Source organism: Oscarella lobularis, chromosome 10, assembly GCF_947507565.1.
Source record: "Oscarella lobularis chromosome 10, ooOscLobu1.1, whole genome shotgun sequence".
NCBI classification, from domain to species: domain Eukaryota; kingdom Metazoa; phylum Porifera; class Homoscleromorpha; order Homosclerophorida; family Oscarellidae; genus Oscarella; species Oscarella lobularis.
This window is the reverse complement of record NC_089184.1, coordinates 2,355,013-2,376,889: the sequence shown is the minus strand read 5'-3', so window position 1 is coordinate 2,376,889 and position 21,877 is coordinate 2,355,013. Positions and strand designations below refer to the sequence as shown.

The following is a 21,877-nucleotide window of genomic DNA, read 5'->3' as shown; positions in this document are numbered from 1 at the left end:
TTATTATAAACGGCGTCATGTGCCGTCAGTGATTAATATAAACGCCATCACGTGTCGTCACGGGTTAATATAAACGCCGTCACGTGTCGTCACAGGTTAATATAAACGTCAAAACGTGCCGTCACAGGTTAATATAAACGCCCTCACGTGTCGTCACAGGTTAATATAAACGTCAAAACGTGCCGTCACAGGTTAATATAAACGAGGTCATGTGCCAATTGAGATTATTATTAACGACGTCATGTGCCGTCAGTGGTAATATAAACGCCGTCACGTGCCGTTACAGGTTAATATAAACGCCGTAATGTCCCGATTGAGATTATTATATACGCCCTAATGTGCCGAATGAGATTATCATAAACACCGTCATGCGCCGTCAGTGGTTAATATAACCGCCGTCACGTGCCGTCACAGGTTAATATAAACGCCGACATGTGCTGATTGTGATTATTATAAACGCCGTCAGGTGCCGTCATTGATTAATATAAACGGCATTAAGTATCGTCACAGGTTAATATAAACGCCGTCACGGGCCGTCACAGCTTAATATAAACGCTGTCATGTGCCGTCAGTGGTTATTATAAACGCCGTCACGTGTCGTCACAGGTTAATATATACGCCCTCTCGTGCTGTTACTTGTTGATATAAACGCAGTAAAGTGACGACTCAGATTATTCTAAACACCGTAATGTGCCGTCACCTGTTAACAAAACGCCGTCACTTGCCGTTTCTAAGTAATATCAATGCCGTCATGTGCCGTTTCTGGTTAATATAAACGTTGTCACGTGCCGAATCAGATCAATATGAACGCCGTAGTGTGCCGTCACTGGTTAATATACACGTCGTAATGTGCTGAATGAGATTAATATAAATGCCGTCAAGTGCAGTCAGTGGTTAATATAAACGCCGTCACGTGTAATCACAGGTTAATATAAACTCCCTCACGTAATGGCACACGTTAATGTAAACGCCGTCAATTGTTTCCACAGGTTAATATAAACGCAGTCATGTGCCGTCAGTGGTTAATATAAACGCCGTCAAGTGTCGTTACAGGTTAATATAAACGCTCTCTCGTGCTGTCACAGGTTAATATAAACGCCGTCACGTGTCATTACAGGTTAATATAAACGCCGTCACGTGCCGTCACAGGTTAATATAAACGAGGTCATGTGCCGTTTGAGATTATTATTACCGCCGTAATGTGGCAATTAAGATCATCATAAACACAGTCATGTGCCGTCAGTGGTAAATATAAACGCCAACACGTGTCGTCACACGTTAATATAGACGCCGTCACGTGCCCTCACAGGTTAATATGAACGCCGTCACGTCTCGTCACAGGTTAATATAAACGCTGTCATGTGCAGATTGAATTTATTATAAACGCCTTCATGTGCCGTCAGTTGTTAATATAAATGCCGTCACGTGCCGTTACAGGTTGATATAAAAGCCGTCACGTGATGACTCAGATTATCCTAAACACCGTCCAGTGCCGTCACTTGTTAATAAAACGCCCATAGGTGCCGTTTCTAAGTAATCTAAACGCGGTAATGTGCCGTTTCTGTTTAATATAAACGTGGTCACGTGCCGAATGAGATTAATATGAACGCCGTAGTGTGCCGTCACTGGTTAATATACACGCCTCATATGCCGATTGATATATCTTACCTTTGAGTTGCCCTGTGCTGCTCAGGATTGGGCCTAACGCGCGCTAGGGAGAAACGTTTTCGCCCGGCTCGCCGCCGATCACGTCGGTCCGATTCGAGCCAAGCCGAATCCGAGCCCCCAGCGGCGAGTCACGTCCGAAGGACGGAGAAGCGGGTGCGGCCCCCGGAGCAGCACGGGAGAGAGGGTGGGAAAATTCGGTCTTCGCGAAGGCGGCGAATGGCGATACCAGACACCGTCCGCGCCTTAAATCATCATGGCGGTAGATATCAACCGCGTTTAACCTGTATTAAACTTCCCTTGATATATCTTACCTGTGAATTGCCCTGTGCTGCTCAGGATTGGGCCTAACGCACGCTAGGGAGAACGTTTCCGCCCGGCTCACCTCCGATCACGTCGGACCGATTCGAGCCAAGCCGAATCCGAGCCCCCAACAGACCGTCGCGATCGGTCCCAACGGGGCCGGAGCGACGTCCCCCAAGACGGGATCAACCCCACACCCACTTAGCATAGTTGTGGTTTCCGCCCGTGGGAACCTGCTGGCGCGACTAACCTAACCAACACCCTAGTACGCTCTCCACTCGCCCGAAGAACGCAACAACGAACTCGCCACGCTCACAAAACATGCAACAAAGAACCGGTCTGCGTCGCTAACGCGCGCTGGACTCCTGAGTACGCGGATGCTATTTACTCTGTAGCCAGCGCGCGGCTGTATCGCGCCAGCTGCCGCTCGTCTAGACGAATGTAGCGTGTGAACGTGGCGTTTTTCCATTGACCGAGCGTTTGGATCGTTGAGTCGTCGAGTCCGCGCGCCGCTGCCGTCGTCGCCGCTCCGATTCGGAAGCTGTGGCCCGCGAAGCGAGTCGCGTCGACGCCTGCTGACGTTAGAGCTCGCCGCACTTGATCGACGAGCGCCGCCCGTGATAGCGCTCCGTCATTCTCGAACGTAAACAACGGACCCGGCGCGAAGCGACGGCGAGCCAGGTACGCGAGTAGTGCGTCTACCGGGCAGAGGTCCGCGTGTGTTCGTCCTAGGACAATTGAGACGCCGCGACAGAACGGGTCCGTCTTCGACTGCTTGATCCGCAGTTTGACGAACGACGGGTTCTCCAGCGAATCCGTCGACACGTCGTCGGGCGAAAGATGACGCTCGGGATCAAACGCCGCTACCGAGTCGACGGTGAACTCGCCTGCGCGCAAGAAACCGAAGAAGGCGAACGTGCATGCCGCCCACAGCATGGTCGAGTCCCATCGATGGGGCGTTTGTCCCCACACCGCCCGCAGCTGACGAAGAATCACCGGTGTGATGGGGAGACGGGGATCCGCCGCTGGCCGCCCTTGTTCTCGCTTGATACTGTTTAGCATAAGAACAAGCAACGGCATGGATGTTGCGAACGGATCGCCCAGACCCGCGACGACTTGCCCATTGCGAACCGCAGCCAGGTAAGATTTTATTGTGGAGTATCTTAACCCCTCTCTTGCCAGGGCTGCGCAAAATAGCAAGAGCACGCGCTCCGAGGCTGGCAGACCCTGCAAACCTACCTGCTCGCAAAAACGTTCGAACCGGCGGAGTCCAGAGGCGTAAGATCTCCGCGTGGAGTCCGCGACACCTTGCGCAGTGTATCGTGAAAGAGCTCCCTCCACCGCGGCTCATTCCAAGGCAATCCCGGCGGCGTCACCAGCTCCAGCAGCGTCCCTGGGATCGGCGTCGGCGCGGCGGCCAGCTGCGGAAAAGACGTCCTTAGCGTGGCGGGAGAAACGTTGCGCGAGAGCCCGTCCGCGAGGGTGTTCTGTTCTCCCGGGATATGTCGCGCCCTCCATGCGAACCCGAAGTGCGCCGCAAAGAACTGAAGCGTACGCAGGAGCGGCATAAGCGCCGCGTCCCTGCTTGACCCCGACCGCACCGCCGCCACGACCACCGTGTTGTCGCACCCTAGGAGAACCGACGCTTTCGACCAGCTCTCGCCCCACACCGCCGCCGCGAGTACGACCGAAAGAAGCTCTTTTGGTGCGATCGGGAGGGGAGCTCACGGAGCCGACCAAGCCCAACGAAACCAGTGCAACGCCCATACGGCCCCGCAGCCCCACAGCCGGAGGCGTCGGTCCCCACAACGAACCGAGATTCCGCTGCAAGTGTAGCAAAGAAGCCTTTCCCATTCCATCGTTCGAAGAACGCGCTCCACCTCTGCAGGTCAGCCCTTGCCTCCGCATTTAGGCGAACGTACTGAGCCAGCTGACGGCGGCTCTTGGACGCGTCAATCAGCCGGCGCGTAAAGGAGCGGCCTGCCGGTACGACGGACGCTGCGTGCTGTAGCGACCCGATGAGCCACAGCAGCTCCCGTTTTGTTCCTGCCCTCCGTGCCTGCCAGTGCCGGATCTCCTGTCGTAGGCGCTGCAACTTTTCCTGCGGAAGGTGCAGTACTCCCGCCACGGTGTCGAGCTCGATTCCCAAGAACACAAGCGTTGTGCTAGGGCCTCCGATCTTGCCGCGCGCGACGGGCACACCCAGCTCCTCGCACACCCGCAGCATTGCCTGCAACTGCTGCGCGCAATCCTGGGACTGCGGGCGGCCGATGAAGAGGAAGTCGTCCAAGTAGTGCATGCCACCGCGGACGCCTCGCTTGTACATGATCCACAGTAGCGCGTCTGCTACTGCGGAAAAAATCGCCGGTGCCGAACGCAAGCCGAATGGTAACACCGTGTCCACATACACCCTGCCTCGCCATCGCATGCCCAGGAGATGGCGATCCGCGGGGTGCACTGGAATTATGCGATAGGCGCTTTGTATGTCCAGCTTCGCCAATGTTGCCCCTGCGCCCAATTGCCAGCAATGCCGTACGGCGTCCTCGACCCGAATGTACTTCGTTGAGCCCCATTCGGGGCGAATACCGTCATTGACGCTGCTGCCTCGCGGAGACAATAGGTCGACGATTAGCCGCCACCGACCCGGCTGGCCGGACTTGGGAATCACACCAAAGGGACTCAGGCGCACCAAGTGCGTCTGAGCGTCCGGTACCAGGCCCACCACTCTGCCTGCCAAAATTTCGCCGTTGAGATACTCGTCCACTACCGCAGGGTGTTCCCGCGCGGATTGCAAGTTGCGGCTTGCGCGAGTTCGCTTTCCGCTCCCGCAGCCATAGCCAATTCGAAAGCCTTCCGAGAGTCCGCGCAGCAGCCACGCGGTAAACCGTTGGTCGGGGTGGCGCCGTAAGCTCTCCGCCCACGCCTGTGGAACCACCGGCGACAAGGATGGTGTGTCCCAGATCTCCAAGCTTGGATCTGTCGTGGCATTCGCGGCGTCCAACGCCCCAAGCGCCTGCCACGAACGGTACGCGCCCGCCGAAAGACCACACGTTTCTAGTAACCAGCAAAAAACGGTTTATTGCAAGTCCCCAAATAAAGCCACTGCACGCGGACTGGGGCAACACGAGCCCAACACAAAACAAAAACGCTAATCGGGGCAGTTACGCGCGGGTCTACTGGGGCCTGGGTGACTGCGCCCTAGGCCCTTGCGGCGTTGGTTGCTGCTGCTGCTTCCCCGTTGCCTGACACTCCGCCGCCCGATGACCTTTATTCCCGCACTTGTCGCACACGTGGCGAAACACGCAGCGCGAGCCATAGCCGCAGCCCGTCGGCGCAAAATTGAAGAGCCGGCACGGATCGCTTTTCTGAGGGCGTCGAGAGCCCGCGTTCGCTGCCGCGCTCGGAGACGCCACCGCGCGCGGAGACGCCACCGCGCCCGACTCCCTTGGACGCAACGAGCAGACAGCCGCCTTAAGATCGCCAGCGCCGCAAATGGAGCACGCCGAGTCCTCAGGGGCCAGCACGTGGTCAGTGACGAGGTCCGTGTCCTGCTTCGCCCAGGACAGGTTTTGCTCCGCCGCCGCCTTTTGGCGAAAGAACGTGTCGTAGCTGAGCCACCCCAACGGGTTGCGCAAATGGCATTTCTCCGTTAGGCGCACCACTAGCCGTATGTACCCCAGCATTTCCAATGCCCGACTAGGGCGTTGCGACACCTCCACCGCGGCAAAAGCCGCGAAGGCGTGAACCCATTGCGCGATTGAAGTGATGCGTCGCAACGAACGAGAACCAGCTGTGGGCGAGGGCCACATGTCGCGCTCTCCCTCGCGCCGCAGCAACTCCGCATTGTCGGGGAGCAGCTCGGCCAGATCGACGTACTCGCGCGCGGCGATTTTGTCCACGATGCGCCCTGGGACTACGCCCAGAGAGTTTCCCAACGAAAAAGGCGGCGTCGCCCGAGGTGGTTTTTTCGCCAGCGGCATTAGCGCCTCGAACCACGCCGGATTGTCCGCGAGCGGCTCTAGTTGCCCAACAGGATTTGCTGGCGGAGCGTGATGCTCCACATGCAAACCCTGGAGGAGGCCGGGCGGCGGCAGGTTTCCCAGCTGCGGCTGCAGCTGTTGCGGCGGATGTGGCTGCGGTGGCTGCGGTGGCTGCTGCTGCTGCTGCTGCTGCTGCTGCTGCTGCTGCTGTTGCCGTGGCTGCTGCTGCTGTTGTTGCTGCTGCAGCGGCTGTTGTTGCTGGTGATGTTGCTGCTGCTGAAGCGGCGGCGCCTACTGTGGCGGCGCATTCGCGACGCGCTGCGGCGGGAGCCCCTGCTGGGGCTGCGCAGGCAAACGATCCCCCGGGGAGCGTCTGGAAGAGTTGCGCCTCGTAATTATCCGACGCTTCGCAAGGGAACGGGACGCGAAACGGGCGGGGGTCTACGCTAAACGTCTTTGCACGACGTGGGAACGGGGCGCGGAATCGATGTGCCGGCGAGACGGACGCCAGGTGGGGACGGTACGCCGAGGGAAGGGGGGCGCTTTTGCTCGATCTTTGAACCCTGCGCGCCCGTTGCCCCAAATTACCTGTCCTCAGCGCTGCCACGGTTTGCTGTACAATTTGCGCGACGAAGTCCTGCATAGGTACGGGGACCGCCTGCACTGGAACGAGTGGCTGCGCGGGCTGCGGCGCTTGAGCCACTTGCGGCTGTGGTTGAGGTAGGACGGGCGGTTGCTGGGGCGGCTGGGGCGGCTGGGGCGCAGGCGGATTTTTTCCCTGCGGCGCCTGCCCTTGTTGACGCTGTCCGTCTTGTCCTTGTTGTCCGACAGCTTGGTTCTGATCAGCCATGCACGGTTCAAAAACGCGAAGAGAAAAATTTCGGGAAGACAAAAAAAATTCGGTCTGCGCGAAGGCGGCGAATGGCAATACCAGACACCGCCCGCGCCTTAAATCATCATGACGGTAGATATCAACCGCGTTTAACCTGTATTAAACTTCCCTTGAGATTGTTATAAACGTCGTCTTGTGTTGTCACAGTTTAATATAAACGCCGTCACGTGTTGTCACAAGTTAATATAAACGCCGTTACGTGTCGTCACCGGTTCCTAATGGGGCATCATTTTAAAATTAATTGCATATTGTACGCTATAAATCAGTCGAAGTAGCTCTTATTTAATGCTGTCGCAAAAGGCAAATCGGTACGCTACCTCCGTACGACGTCGTCACAGGCGACGTACGAGAATACGCAACGAGTTTTCACTGAAAGACTCGTTGCTACAATCGTAATACCGTAGCCTCGAATATAGCGTGCGTTCCCTTTTCGGATCGTCCCGCCGTTCTCAAAAAGATTGGCAACGACATAAAGCGAGAACGACGTCAAGCGACGGACGTTCGCCGCATTATCGTCCGAAATGATGACGGCAATAATGACGATAAAAATCTCTCCAGTAATTTCAATATTTTGAAAATCTGACACAACCGACTTGTTGTCTGACGTCATATATTTTTCAAAGTGGTGTCTGCGCTAAGAATTTCCTTTCGAAAAGTCATGTGCGCTAAGCAAATACTTAGAATTCTCAAATTTTAAAATGTTTATTATTTGACATCGCTGACAGGTTGTCTGACGTCGCATGATTTTCAAAGCTTGTCTGCGCTAAGAATTTCCTTCAGGAAAGGCAATTGCGCTAAGCCAAGACTTAGAATTCTCAAATTTCAAGAGTTTTTAAATCTGACACCGCAGTCAGGTTCTGACGTCACATATTTTTCCAGGTGGTGTCTGCGCTAAGAATTTCCTTCCGGAAAGGCAAGTGCGCTACCTAACCCATAACTGCGCAAAGTTGGGCTACTGGTTTAAGCTGGGCTAAGCAAAAACTTAAGTAAACGTGCGACGGCACAAAACTTAGGTAAACGAGCGACGGCACTTGAAACTTAAGTAAACGAGCGACGTCACTTGCAATTGGCTCAAAACTTAAGTAAAGGTGCGTCCGCACTTGCAATTGCCTACAAAAGTTGAGTAAACAAGCGACGGCATTTGCATTTGCGTCAAAACTTAAGTAAAGTTGCGACGGGGTCAGCATCTTTGTTGACGCATTGAGGCTTTCCGAGATGACAGAGTTCGGTGCACTTGAGTCCGCTTTTTCGGCAAATACAATTCTTTCTTGCACATAAATTGCAACAGTGTCATTAGACTCTGCCGATGATGATGTGGCACGTAATGTCTGTAAACGAGGAAAAGAGCTGTAGAAAATAGAACAATTTTTGGTGTTTTAAATGCCTTGCTTTTGGTCACATTGACAGTGTCCATCTCAAAAGAAACGGTATCCGTATCGCTTGCATTCAAATCGCTTTCAGACGCATCACTGCTATCAGCTGAATCATCGTCGTTCTATGAGATTACAAATAGACACAATAACATTTTTCCTGGGTATTCATTAGGCGCCAACCTTTTTATTGCCTGCGTCTTCAGTATGCGTTAGTTTTCTTTTCCTGCCAAAGATGTTAAATAGGACCGACCAACACGCTCTTCAGACTCTAAGGAATCTGAAGCGAATGAAAAGAGAATTTCAATGTGAATCCTGCAGAGGTACTCCAAGAAACTGAACTTGCAACGACTTTTGTTGGAGAACACGCGACTAAGAACGATACACTGGGGTGGACGCACGAGGAAGACATGCGCCTCCTTGAACCAGTCAGCAAACTAAGACCAAATTGTCGGCCGAAAGACAGTAGGAGAGAACTTCTGTGGGTCAAAGTAGCCAAGGAAATGGACAAAAATATTGCGTCTCGACCCCGCATAGGTTTAATTCGTATACTAGATACGTTCCCTATTTTTATTACAGTTCTATCTTAGCAATGGCGTGTCTGAGTAGAGCACGACGGAAATATATTTCTCACTTTAAGTCCCCAACTGCTGCTCTTCAAAACATGACGACAGCGATTTTTTCAGAAACATTTGTTCCCACGCAAACTGACTTCAAAACTGTAGATTCTGAACTTCAAACAGGCAATGGCAACATGTTGCAATGCGCCTTTGACTCTATGACGTTTTCCGATAAGGTAATCGTGACAAACCAAAAGCCATTTTATCATCTATGCAAAAATTTTTCTTCGCAACTCCTATTTACGAATGAAGCTTTTTCAAGTCATTTTAGAGTGTCTGGGTGTTGCACAGGGTACTCCTCATTTTGTATCGCTCTCTCTACAAGGCATGCAAAATGTCGAGAAGGCATAACGGTCAAACGCCCTGTACAGATTTGCAAAATGTATCGGATGCAAAGACGAAACGGTTCGTATTCCGTAGCCTTTTGCTACAGTAATCATGATTTTGAATCTGTGTAGATTCCTTGCTGCCCACAAATGACTATTTCGAATAGTGTGAGACAATGTACTATCACTTCGGCTCTCGATGGCACTGACTACATCGTGGACCAGGTTCGAAAATTGAACCCCAATTATCTCAATCCGATATGACTCCAAGTCGGGTGACCCAAGGACCTTTGCAAACAATAATTATTGCTGCAACTAATTGGTGTCTTTACAAAAAAGTCAACGTTGCATGCCCTTCAATTCCGTCCTTTTGTCGCGGGAAATCTACCCTTGCTTTTTTAGGGGTCGCAACAACACAGGTTCTCACGATGGCCGATACGGGGTTCTTTCTTACTTCTTGCATGCCCGTACTTCGCGCGTACATTGTACTAAAAGGATACTTCGAGCGTACTTCGAGCGCACTTCGAGCGGAATTTGACTTTCGCGCGCGCGCGCTCGCGTTCTACATTCTTGCCCGTATTTCAACGTGTCCTCGGAACAAAAAATCTACGACAGACTACGGTACTCCAAGAGCCTCTACAGCCTCTACAGCCACAAACGGAACAGGACGTTTGTCCCCTATAGCCGTCCCACTCTTCTTTTTCTTTTTTTCTCCCTTATTTCAAGCTCTTTAAGGACGCCTCTAGATGTCCTCTAGATGTCATCTCTCTTGAAGAAACTTGTGAAGCCCTCTTTTTAAGTGTCAACTGCATTTTCTTCTATCCTTCTATGATTTTTGGCATTCTTTGTTCTTAGATTGGCATCGCCAAAGACTGTTTCTTCGAGCCTTCGTCAACTGGCGAGTTGCTTCTACGAAGCTCCGGGTACATTTCTCTTACCAAAGCATAGTAATTCGTCTTCACATCTTATCCGTACGGTAACTACTAGTAATACAGGCACATTGTGCTAAATAATTAATGCATCTCTCTGTTATCAGCACTATAGAAAATCTTGCGCTTGAGTCACGTCGTTCAAAAGAAGCAAAACAACGTGGCCTTGATTTCCTTATTGCTACAGCAGAGATTAAGTATGAGAGGGATGCGTAACTCGCGCTATCACGTGACGTTTCTTGGTACCCACGTCTGTTATCGAAGCATCCCGAATGCGACTCAATTTGTGAAGCGCGCCTGGCCTCACAGAATTCGTTTAGAGGTACGGTTTGGTGCCTAAATTAGAGAAAGAAAATTGGTAATATGGTAGGTTTGGTTAAACGGCCCAAAACTGTCTAGTATGTAACACGCATATGTGCAACCTGTTACTTGCACGGTTCAACTTCAAGTTGGATGTATATCCTAATGCAATCAAAGCATATTATAGTGTTAGGTGCATCGTTTCTAACTGGTTTTAGGAGGGTTTCACACACTATTTCGCGGCTTTGGCCAATTTAGGGCAGTGCAGTGACGTTAGCAAAAAGCGACGAAATCACGCCAAGGAAGCGTTGGCTTTCGTAAAGCTTACATCAAGCAATACATTTACATGTTTGTTTGAAGTCGCACTTAACCTTTTCCTGCTATCGTTCGTAGAGATGTAGATACAGGGTGCATAAGTAGGCGTGTCAATGGCTAAGTCGCAATACGCTAAATTGGCCAAAGGCACGGAATAGTGTGAGTAACCCTATTAAAACGAGCTTAAAAAATACACCTAACACTAAACTATGCTTTGATTGCAATATGACATACATCCAAGCTGAACCGTCCAAGTAACAGGTTGCACAGTGACGCGTGCAGCGAAGGTGCGGCAATTACGTGTTACATAATAGACAATTCGTGCCAATAACCAAACCTACTTTATTAACGAAGTTCTTGCTTTACTTCAGGCACCAAACCGTAGCTCTAAACAAATTCCTGTACTGCTGGGCGTCTCACAAGTCGAATGGCATGCAAGATGCTGCGACAAACGACGTGTGTACCAAGAAAAGTCACGTGATAGCGCGAGTTACGCATCCCTCTCCTACTTAATCTCTGGCTAAAGTGTCTAGTTACGTTGACAGACTTATGAAAGGTGCCTCTTATTCAAATCTTTTCTGTGTGCGTAAGCTCTTTCCTTCTAACACATTTAGCTAACAGTTCTACATTCATTATTTGATTTCGGGTTCATTTGTATATTTTGAAATTCGATGACTTTCGCGTCGCTTTGCGACGACTACCACAAACAGGTGAACTCTAAAAGGAATCGACCCTAAAGACAATCAGTCTATTCCATCGATTAGAGTTCGTCTCGATGCGACCTACGACGACATTGTAGAAATCGCTTTAAGAGAATTTTTAAGTTAATTGAAAGATAAATGGATTTCTAATATATTCGTTTATTTTTTGCCCAAAGTTGTAAACGTGGAAATATTCTATTGGTTTAAAACTTTATCACGGCTCTTTCGCGAAAAATTGGCCACGACAATTTCACGATCGGACGACAATTTCACCATCGGTCTTTCAGTAAGTCTAAACCCCCGAATAATTTTGCGCCTCATGATGAAGTTGAAAGTGAAGAAGAGGAAGGCGAGTTATCGCCTGAATATCCGCCAAAACTAGCCGTTATGATAAAGAAAGATGAAAGGACAAGGTTTCTCTGCACATAAGAAACGTAAAACGTAAAACTCACATAACAGTTTTTGATATTTCTTAGTCAAATTTATTTAAGTTTTTCTTAGTATTTTGGAGTGTTTTAGCTTATTAATTAGGGGCTGTAGTTTCTGTTCTTAGGTAAGCCGTTTTGTGTTGGCTCTAGTAAGAATTAAACGATACCTTGTACGTTCTCCTGCGCCTTTCGGGGAAGGTAATCCAGATCGATCTGCAATTGCACTGCGCCCGAATTCGGCAAGCAGAGTTTTTCGCCGCTTTATCTACACGTAAGTGAATTGTTTTCGTACTTTTACTGCAATAAAACTAATTCTGCCTATTTCGTTTATTTAGCAACGACGCTTGTGGCAGTGCCGGCCGAAATGCTTCCTTCGGAATCCGAAAAATGTAAAATGTTCTTGCATAGCTCTAGAGTTTTTTATAGAAATATTTTTTATTTGTTTTGTTTAAAACTTTCCGTTTTATGGGACTAGCCGCCCCCTTTTCTCTGAGTAGCGTTTTCCAAGACTGATGAAAAAGCCTATGCTACTTGATGCTCTTCGGCATAGAGCAGGAAGCTGCCGAAACGCCTCATCTTTTTTAATGCGCTCACGGCCTTTTGGAACGGAATGACGACGAGAAGAGAATCTAAGAAAAGAACTGGCTGAAGATATGTCAAAGACAGTAATAAGCCTGGCAGTTACCACTGCATTTTTTCAAAGGAAAAATTGCAAGTAAACGTGAAACTGCATATCGGTTTTCCAGTGCCTCTTTCCAGAGTGCCATGCGTCAAACTAGATTAATTAGACTAAATTGTCATTTCTACGTAACTAAATACTATACTTGTTGTATGAATTTATTGCCAGTTTCTTCACTTTTTCGGGCTTTTTCGGATCATCAATCCAGAAGTCGAATGATGTCACCTGTTGCATCACTTGATATATTTGACGCGTTCCAAATTGCGCGCCGCCCAATCCGATGCAACAGTATGTACCGCTTTCCACGGAGGAGGCTTTTGGGCTGACGTCGCCGTGTTTGAAACCGAGGATGCCTTACGCGTCCTCTTGCGCGTATATCTCAGGTTTTTTTCCAACCCGAGCAGACACCCCTCTTAAAACCAGGTTGATCAGACTGGGGCCTCGCTTTGATGAAACGGTTGTCAGTGTCAGCATTTCATGAAGACATCCATTTTCTTCTGCGACTGCCAACACGTGGGAACACAGCACCTTTTCATGGTAGCCACGGCAGTCGCAGGAAAAGTGCCTGTTCTTGTTTTTGGTCACAAAGTTGGGTTTGATGGATGACGCACTCGCAACCATCCAGGAAGTGCAGTGTGAGGAGCTGGGACAATGCTGCCTTTTTCATTTACCAAGTGCGCCGCTTTGGACCACATTTGATCGTACAGAATCGGTGTTAAATGGTGTATGACATGGCATTCTTTGCGTACATTTCCTGCACTGGATCTGTTCGGTCTGTTAGTGTGAGATAGGTTTGCGCTGGCAGCGTATCCGAAATCGAATCGTTGGCCTACATACAGCAGTGCTTTCAGGCGGTAGGCATACGCCTCATACGGGACGCGGGCACGTCACAAGGAGTACTGCTCTCCTTTTTCGTTCACACTCCTCTATCCTGTTCCTATAACTTCTATTGGCCCGTAATGGTCCACAGCTGCGTAGCTGCTGGATGCAGCATCACTAACAAGGACGGGGTGTCGTTGTTTACGTTTCCGAAAGACCGGCATCTTCGGAAAAGGTGGTCTGACCAGGTCAGGCGAACCCGTGATAAGTGGAGTGGGCCTACTGATGCGTCGAGACTCTGCAGCAAGCACTTCGAAGCAGACTGCTTTCAATCGGATACCCTCCTTATGCCGCAACTCGGTATGGAAAAGAAACGCCGTTGCCAACTGAAGTCTGGTGCAGTTCCAACACTTTTTATGCGTCCGTGCACTCATTGTGTCTCGAGCCCGGCTAAAAGAAATCGCACGGCTTACGAGAAACGCCAACGATCTCGAGTATAGAGCCTGTGCTTAGTCATACATGTGTAAATTCCCTTTCGTATGGTAAAATTTAGATTCTCAGAGAAATTTTTACTAATGATCAGCAGAGCAGCAGCACCAGCAGTGACGACGAATATCGCCATCCAGTCGATTGCAATAAAGGCACTCAGTGTTCGCCTCACATGATAAATAAGGGTATGTAAACAAGTAGCGATCGTGAATGAAATTTGGGCTTGTCGTCACGCAGGTAGGGACGTCCATGACATTCGGGCACTGCGAATGCTATTATGTGTTGAGAATCGACTTGGGACAACGATAAATCGACTCTTTTCCTCCTAAAACCTCGTCACACTAAAAACTACCAGTCAATGTGACAATGGCACAAAAGGTGTCCAACTTACCTTCTGAAAACTGCGTAAATTGCAACTGCGATTGCATTATTTACAACGACCGTCTTGTTTAAGGTGGCTATGGGGCTTAGAGAAGTAGCTTCCATGTAAAAAATAAAATGAACGCAAACGTATGCTTTGTCCTTCTTCAATCCAATGGCACTGCGTTTGAGTTCGCGCTGAATCGTTTCGCTACAATTTTTGAGTCGGAATTAGTGCCGCCAAAAGGGGGCGTTTCTCTGTTTGAAACGGAAGTTGGTGCTTTTCGCATCAAATCGCTCTCAGCAGCGTTCCCTTTGTGTTTGGAACAATTCCTTTGCTTATTGCACGTCATCTTGTACTATCGACGTCATCAACTGAGGTCGTAGAAAACACCCTGCCTAACTGCAGCGAGTGTGGGGCGTTTCTCGTCTCACGTGACCGCTTAGTAACCACTCAAATACCGTTTTCTCTCTCAAAAATATCGCTTATGCCGCCGAAACGTCGCAAAGAATCTCGAATACAGGCTGCCGAACGTCGTCATCGCGAGAAAGAAGCCGAAGAGGACACGTTGGGCAAGAAATCGGGTCCCATTCCATCGTTATGGATTCCTCGTCATCTCCCACGCGAAGCGGACACCAGACCGTCTGGATACAGACTAATTGACATGACCTACTTGTTAGAGATTGTCAAGTCAGCTTTGTCGTGCAAAAATTGTCAGTGACAGAATAACGATGAAAGAGAAAGAACACCGTGGGCTGTGTTCTGTCTGTGAATTCTATTGCCTTGCTTGCAGAAAGTAACCTTCTCCTGCTAGTTTACAGTATTTTGCAATGATAAATTTACAGTGTCACAAAATTTACGACCTCAAGGAATAATGCTGTTCATGGAATGATGACATCAACCGTCGAGCTGCCATCGCATCAGTGATGATGGGTTGCAGCAGAGAAGACATCGTCAAGTTCTCTGCCGCATTTGACATGCCTCCGCCGTCCTTGATGGACTCCTGGAATGACCACATAACACATCAATTTGGCGTTGACTGGTGTAAGATGTCCTCACTATTAGGTATAATTCTTCGTTCTTTTGCGTTGTTTAGGTTTTCACGGAATCATCGGACGCTGCAGTGGCTTATTATCGCAGAAAAAAGTCCCTTGAAATGGATGAGCTTGCTGATGTTAGAGTGTCCTTTGACAGGACTTGGTCGCGCAGAGGGCATACCTCAAATTATGGCGTGAGAGCTGTTATTCTTTTTGATTTCTCCTGCGTCATTGACTTCAATCTCTATTCTTCTTTGTGCACAAAATGCCGTCAAATGAATGCGTCGAATCCTGACAAGGAATCAGAAGAATACCTGCTTTGGAAAGAGGCCCACCAAGACAAATGCTCACGAAATTTTGAATACTCTGCAAACGCGATGGAGGCAAAAGGTGCAGGTGTTCTCTGGAACCGTTCAATTGAAAGACATAAACTACGGTAATATTACTCCATGCTTCACATGAAATTATTTCAATGCAATGTAGGTACACTAAATTCCTTGGTGACGGCGATTCGAAATCATTCGAATTGGTGAAAAATGTAGGTAAGAACAGTCCTTAGTTCCCTATCTCACCCAAATGCGTAAAGGTGTATGAACCCCAAGCGCGAGTGCAGAAAGAAGACTGCATTGGCCACGTCCAGAAAAGAATGGAGACAAGTCTGCGTACGTGGAAGAAAAAAAACCAAGGTTTTATCCGACGGTCGTCCATCAGGAGGAAGAGGACGACTAACCGACCTCATTATTGAAAAGTACGTTTTTCCTAATATAGCCAGAGCTTATCAAACATAGATTTTTAGAATTCAAAATTACTACGGATTAGCTATTCGCAGAAATATCGGAAATTAGAAGAAAATGCAAAAAGAAATTTGGGCAATATTATATCACATGACGGCTCTTGGCGATGCGACGTGGAAGGGGTGCGATCGCGAGGAAAACTGTGCCGACGGCGGTGAGCACAGTTCCGGGGAAGAAGGCAACAACGAAAGCGACGAGGAGAACGAGTTAGAGGGCGGAAATAAAACCGGAAGCTGTCAAGTGTCTACTCTTTGCGCAAAAAGCGAAGCAAAACGGCACTTGTACTGCCCCCAAGGCGCCGACTCATGGTGCAAGTGGCAGCGCGATAAGGCTGCTGGTACATTAGAGTACCTCACGACCGCCGAGAAACTGCCTCACGTGTTTTTTCATGAGTTGAAAGGTTGGGTCTAAAATTCTGTGATTGCCTTATATAACAGAATTGTGTTTGCAAGACTTTCTAAGCAGAATTTGCTTGAACGATGCGAAGAAGGAAACACGCAGAACGTGGTAAGATGAACTTAGAAGGACCCTACATTACAGTAAAATGTTTCCCTATAGAATGAAGGTTTTCACAGCACCCTTTGGAATTTCTGCCTAAAAGAAAAAATTAGAGGTCCGAAGCTTATGACCATTGCAGCAAAGTTGTCTTCAGCGGTTTTCAATCACGGAGCATTTTTCTACGGAAGAATGATGAATCTCTGTGGCACGCCACCAGGAAGACAGTCAGTGCGCATTTTCAAAGCTATCGACGCTACTCGACGCTATTACCGCGTGCTAAAAAGTACGGAATTCTGGGCAAAAAACAGGCATCTACGAAGGAAACAGAAAAAAGCGATGCAGACACAGCAATCCAGAACGGAAGGTCCAATGTATGTTCCAGGAGGATTCGGTGGTGATGGGGACAATGATGAAGGACGAGGTAGAGGCAGAGGAAGTGGGAGAGGGAGAGGGAGAGGCCGGGGCAAAGGGAAAGGCAAAGGAAGAGCTCGTACGGAGATCCCGCGCCAAAGAGCAACGAGGCCGGGACAAACAACCCCAGATGTAGTCAGGTGACCTGACCCTTCACGTGACCCGGGGAGAAGGGTCAGGTCAAACGCCCTATGTCTAACTGTTGCCGCCGCACTGTACAGTGCGGCCCAATCACAGGCCGAGACCTCTGTGACGTCGTTATCAAATTAATTACGTAGTACTCGCTGGCACGCGATCTCTGAGCCTCGAAAGAAGGGACCTTTATCGAACGCGGCGATAGAAAAGCAATCGACTTCTCAGCTGCGAAGCTTCTCATCGAAAACGTCTATCCCGACGATCGACGATTACCTTCCAAATATCAAGCTCGCTGCGCGTCGACGAAGGTTCAAAAGTCGACGATCTCCACGTACGTGCATTCGCCGCAGCCTAGATACAACTCCAAAGCCATGTATCGTGTGCTGGTCGACCGTGTGGTCAATTACGTCACAATCAAGCTAAGTGGATAATTGGGGCTTCCGCATTCCTACGGCAACACTTCGACATAGGGCGTTTGACCTGACCCTTCTCCCCGGGTCACGTGAAGGGTCAGGTCACCTGACTACCCCAGATGATAGTGATTCTGACTCCAGCGACGACGGCAACGAAGCGGCAGTCATCCGAAGCCTTATCGCGTCAAGTCAGGCAAAAGAGGGCACCGACAGCGGCCCGTCCGGGATCAGCCATTCGCCTCCAACCGCTCAGCCAACAACGGCTCGAACGTCGACTCGCGCTCGACAGCCATCACTTCGCTTCTTGAAAGGTTTTGAATGCCGAGAGATAGTATTTTCAGAGAGAGAAGAGGAAGACAGTGATTGAGGACTAATAGAAACGGTATTTTGTAAAAATTTGACAAAAGAAGAGAACTCAACTTTCGACCTCGATTTCCTCACAACGGCCATTTTTGAATTTTAGGCCTAACGTAGGATGACTATTCGCTCCGATTGAGTAGCGCAATGAGCGAATTTGGATAAAGGAAGGAAGAACGAACCCGAAACCGCCTGCTGGGCGTTTGGAAATGCACCTTTCGACACAAAACAAGCACGAATTGGTCGAAAAGGGGCGTTCCTGGCAGAAAATGGTCCAAAATCTAGTAAGCAGGGAAAAGCTTCAAAAGGGACAGAATCCGTTTACGCGACGAGCGTTTGACGAGAAAACTCATGATAGCAAAGGCAGAGGCTTATCTGGAGAGTTCCTATAGATTAGTCGCCGTTCGCGACCTTCGTATGTAGTTTTGGAAGTCCAAACGAGCGGTTGAAAGAATATTGCGCAAAGACAATACGGGTAGTTGCAACGGAAGAGGCCTTCTAACGCACGCGTTTTAGAAGAGAACAGAGCTGAAATCCAGCGTTAAATTCAAAAAAAATATGCCCGTATGTCCAAACCCCCATAGCCACCTTAATTAAGGAAATAATAAACAGCGGAAAAGAACGGTTTAACAGAACTATTCGAAAGCCTTTTCTTCAAACACTCATCAATAACTTAGAAAAAAGATTTGCTGCAGGGGAAATACTCGCATCCTTTGATGTTTTCAATCCTTCTTCGCTTCCATCGGCAGAAAAAAGCCCTGCCACACCTGAAGAATTACAAACCTTAGCCGATATGGAAACGACAAAATTGCCAAACTAAGTGATGCTTTTTTTAATGATGAGCATCAGAAGAATGATTGCATCACAGAGCGGATGACGTGCAAGCACTTTATGAAAAGGAATTTTGCGTCGAAAAGCCTGAGGCATTTCGTGGAGTCATTATCGCAAGAAGCTCCTTCGGAAATTTATCCGAAAATGTCAGCTTTGGCAAAAATATGTCGGGTGCTGCCTGTCCAAACGGCAGATGTAGAAAGAACATTTTCACAGGTAATATATTTAGCAGAATGCAACAATATGCGTTAGAATTCTAATATTGCTTTCTTTAGTTGAAGTTAATTAAACTAGAGTTAGGAACAGATTACAAGAATCGACGTTGGATGCGCTTTTGCGAATCGCCATTGAGGGGCCTGAGGAACGAATGTATTCGTACAAGGAAGCGGTCCTCCTCTGGGGTCAGAAGAAAAACCGACGTCTTCTTTCAACGTAGCATATGCGGTAATACTTCGCCCGTACATTTCATTTGTGGCTCGTACATTACATTTAAAAAGGCATTGAATTATTTTATTAAAATGAAGGCGTAGTTACGCAGAAAAGGGGCGTGGCAAAAATTTTTTGGCGCGCTTCGCGCTACCAACCACTTCCTCTAAAATCCTGGGCAGAACACTGGAAGGGGATATATCATTCGAGTGAAAAAATAGGGAGAAGATTCGAGGGTGAGCTCATAGAACGCTACGCCAATCTTTTGCTTCCACAGGCCCACCTTCGCCGGAAAAACAAGCATTGCGCAGCTAGCATTGAGTTTCATTGGACTTTCGGTAGGTCGGCGAAAAGGAAACTAAGAATATCCCTTTCTGAAACGGACTGCACACCATAGCGATCCAAGATCAACAACGTTCCGGTATTAACCACGTCACAACTGCTGGCATCGAAGCCCCTCTGGGATGTCTTCTCGAAGATCCGGAGTACCTGTCTAACATAGAAGAAGAAATGATTGACATCTACAATCAGTCAACAGGGAAAACCTTTTAAAAGGGTCCGATAAAAGCCAAAATGTCTGCCACGAATACAAAATTTTCGCGTAGTGACGGAAGGTTTGCAAAATTATTTTCGCTTACCCGCAAAATATACGTTTTATGTATAACAAGACTCTGAGCGGATGCAGTGTCGTTCCTTTTTAAAATAATCTTGTCTTTAGAGGCACAAAGCAGTTGGTACTCACTCCGCAGTCGGAAAGTTGGGTGGCGCATCAAAAGCGATTCACCATTTCATTATTTTGGGACAACTGTATCAGAAGTACGGAGCAAGCAAAGCAACCAAAGCACTAACAAAAAAGTATTGCTGCCGAGTTGCGTGCAAAGAGTCGGTACGGTATACGCCGACTTGCGGTTGTTTGCCAAAAAGTTTGTAGTCTAGTTGTCCCCTTTTCTCGTTTGTTTCAATAATTTTCCGTGACAGATTGACAAAGACACGAAGGGCACAAAAGAAAGTCAACATCATGAGAAGCATTGTGCACTTCGTTGACACTGCACCTGGTGAAACAATGAAAGGACCCGTCGACGTGAAAAAGATTTTTTGATCTTGGCAGGTAGTTGGCAACGACGGTTAACTTGCTAAAGCAAGAGACAGCACAGGTACAGTGCACCTACGCATAAAGCGGCCGTCTTTAAAGCGCGCTAGAGATCGCGTCATTCGTTCCTCGTCGAAGCCGATGACATTATTCGACTCGTCTGTCCCATCATAGCATTCCGATGATGTAGGGTTCGTTTACGTGAAACATGGTTTAACATAGCGGTCACGTGCGTCGTTGAAATTAGCTCATTACGTACGCGACTGTTAGTTGGTGTCCCGAATGTCTGTATGTCTCCTTGATCACGCCATAGTGCGTTACGGTGATTCCTTGGCGTTTCTCTCGTTCTCCTGCGTTTACAGCGGAATGTTGTCAAGAATTTCTCTCAAAAGTGGCCGGACACTCCGGAAAAAGAACCTCGCAAGCTCGCAACGGATGAGGATCTAGCGAAGAGACAGCGCGACGACCATGAAGATCGGGGGTCACGCCTGCTCAGGTGAAATGAATTAGAAGCTCGTTACCATTCGCGTGACTTAAATTCCATTGCCTAGTCGCCGACCGCCCCGTCTGGGGCTCCCAGTCTTTATGGCGGACATCGCGACGATCGACGACATCGTCGATCGCGCCGATGGCAGGGCCTTTCAGCTTCAAGCCATCGCGGTTCAACAGAAAGACGCGGACGACGACGGCTGGGTGACAGACGAAGATGAAAACGAAAAAGACGAAGACGAAAGAGACAGAGAAGAAAAAGATGACGACGACGGCGAAAAAGTGGCTCAAGTGTCATTCAGACGAAGTATGGGGTAGTTTGGGAGAGTGGGCGCGTTGTCTCTGTAGAGACGACATGAGAAAGACTGGCCTACTTCTCCTCGAATTCTACAGAAGGCTTCGTCCTATTTCAAGCGCCACAACTGCTCCCAATTTCGTCGGATTATTCTTGTCTTGTTCTGGAAGAACAATTCGCAGTTGGAGACAACAATACTCTAACAATAGAGGCGACTTCGATGAATATGGCCGTGGAAAATATTAATTAGTGACAGCCTCATGCATGACAACGACCTCTGCTGCCGAGCAAAAATTGGGCTCGACAACATTCCAACCAACGAGGACAACCCAACATGACAGTCCACGACTTTCGGCGGTTCGACAACGACTCTTCTGCCAGAAATGATGCAGGAGAGAGATGACGGTATTTTCATTATCAATTATTCCTTTTTTATGATCAAGTATTTTTATGACAAAGTATTATTTGTTATTTTTAATTTATTTTGAGAGATCGCTTGTGTCCAAGCACTAAGGAGAATGCTTGACTTCTGACGAAATTTATGGGAGGGCCAAAGAACAAAAAGCAATTACGCCAGAAAAATTCCAGATCGCGAGGCAGATCCCAAGCCAGGACGTGACAGGCAGCCTATCGTTGAATTTGGCGATCAATCAGAATCCGATGACGCAAAATGTCTAGGATGTGGCGTCACTTGGAATGAAGAAGTCTTGGCCAATAGAGACCGAAGATGGGTGGAATGCGACTTCTGCAGCGCTTGTGGCATCTGGACTCCCTTCTGTTGATGCATCAGGCGATGATTGAGAGTGCCTCTCTTGTTAGGCTGTTTGAGGTCAATCATAAAGAAGCCGATCGCAACCGCTCCAAAGCGTTTACGTCGTAGAAACGACGGACTATGATGATATCTGCCTGCGCAGATCACCCTCC

At 48.7% G+C, this 21,877-nt stretch overlaps 4 long non-coding RNA genes across 4 annotated transcripts; 3 read left to right on the top strand and 1 right to left on the bottom strand.

Moving 5' to 3' along the window:
* Positions 1 to 12,007: 12,007 nt before the first annotated feature.
* Positions 12,008 to 13,339, bottom strand: LOC136191936 (uncharacterized). The gene is made up of 3 exons (XR_010671037.1): positions 12,654 to 13,339; positions 12,515 to 12,604; positions 12,008 to 12,458 (listed from the first exon to the last, which is right to left on the bottom strand). It is a non-coding gene; the product is annotated as an uncharacterized lncRNA (long non-coding RNA).
* A 66-nt stretch (positions 13,340 to 13,405) lies between these two features.
* On the top strand, positions 13,406 to 14,329 carry LOC136191802 (uncharacterized). The gene is made up of 2 exons (XR_010670966.1): positions 13,406 to 13,821; positions 13,881 to 14,329. It is a non-coding gene; the product is annotated as an uncharacterized lncRNA (long non-coding RNA).
* Positions 14,330 to 17,257: 2,928 nt separating this feature from the next.
* LOC136191781 (uncharacterized) lies at positions 17,258 to 19,194 on the top strand. Its single transcript, XR_010670954.1, has 3 exons — positions 17,258 to 17,847; positions 17,929 to 18,869; positions 18,929 to 19,194. It is a non-coding gene; the product is annotated as an uncharacterized lncRNA (long non-coding RNA).
* Positions 19,195 to 19,929: 735 nt separating this feature from the next.
* LOC136191847 (uncharacterized) lies at positions 19,930 to 21,436 on the top strand. The gene is made up of 3 exons (XR_010671017.1): positions 19,930 to 20,002; positions 20,058 to 20,665; positions 20,721 to 21,436. It is a non-coding gene; the product is annotated as an uncharacterized lncRNA (long non-coding RNA).
* Positions 21,437 to 21,877: the final 441 nt, after the last annotated feature.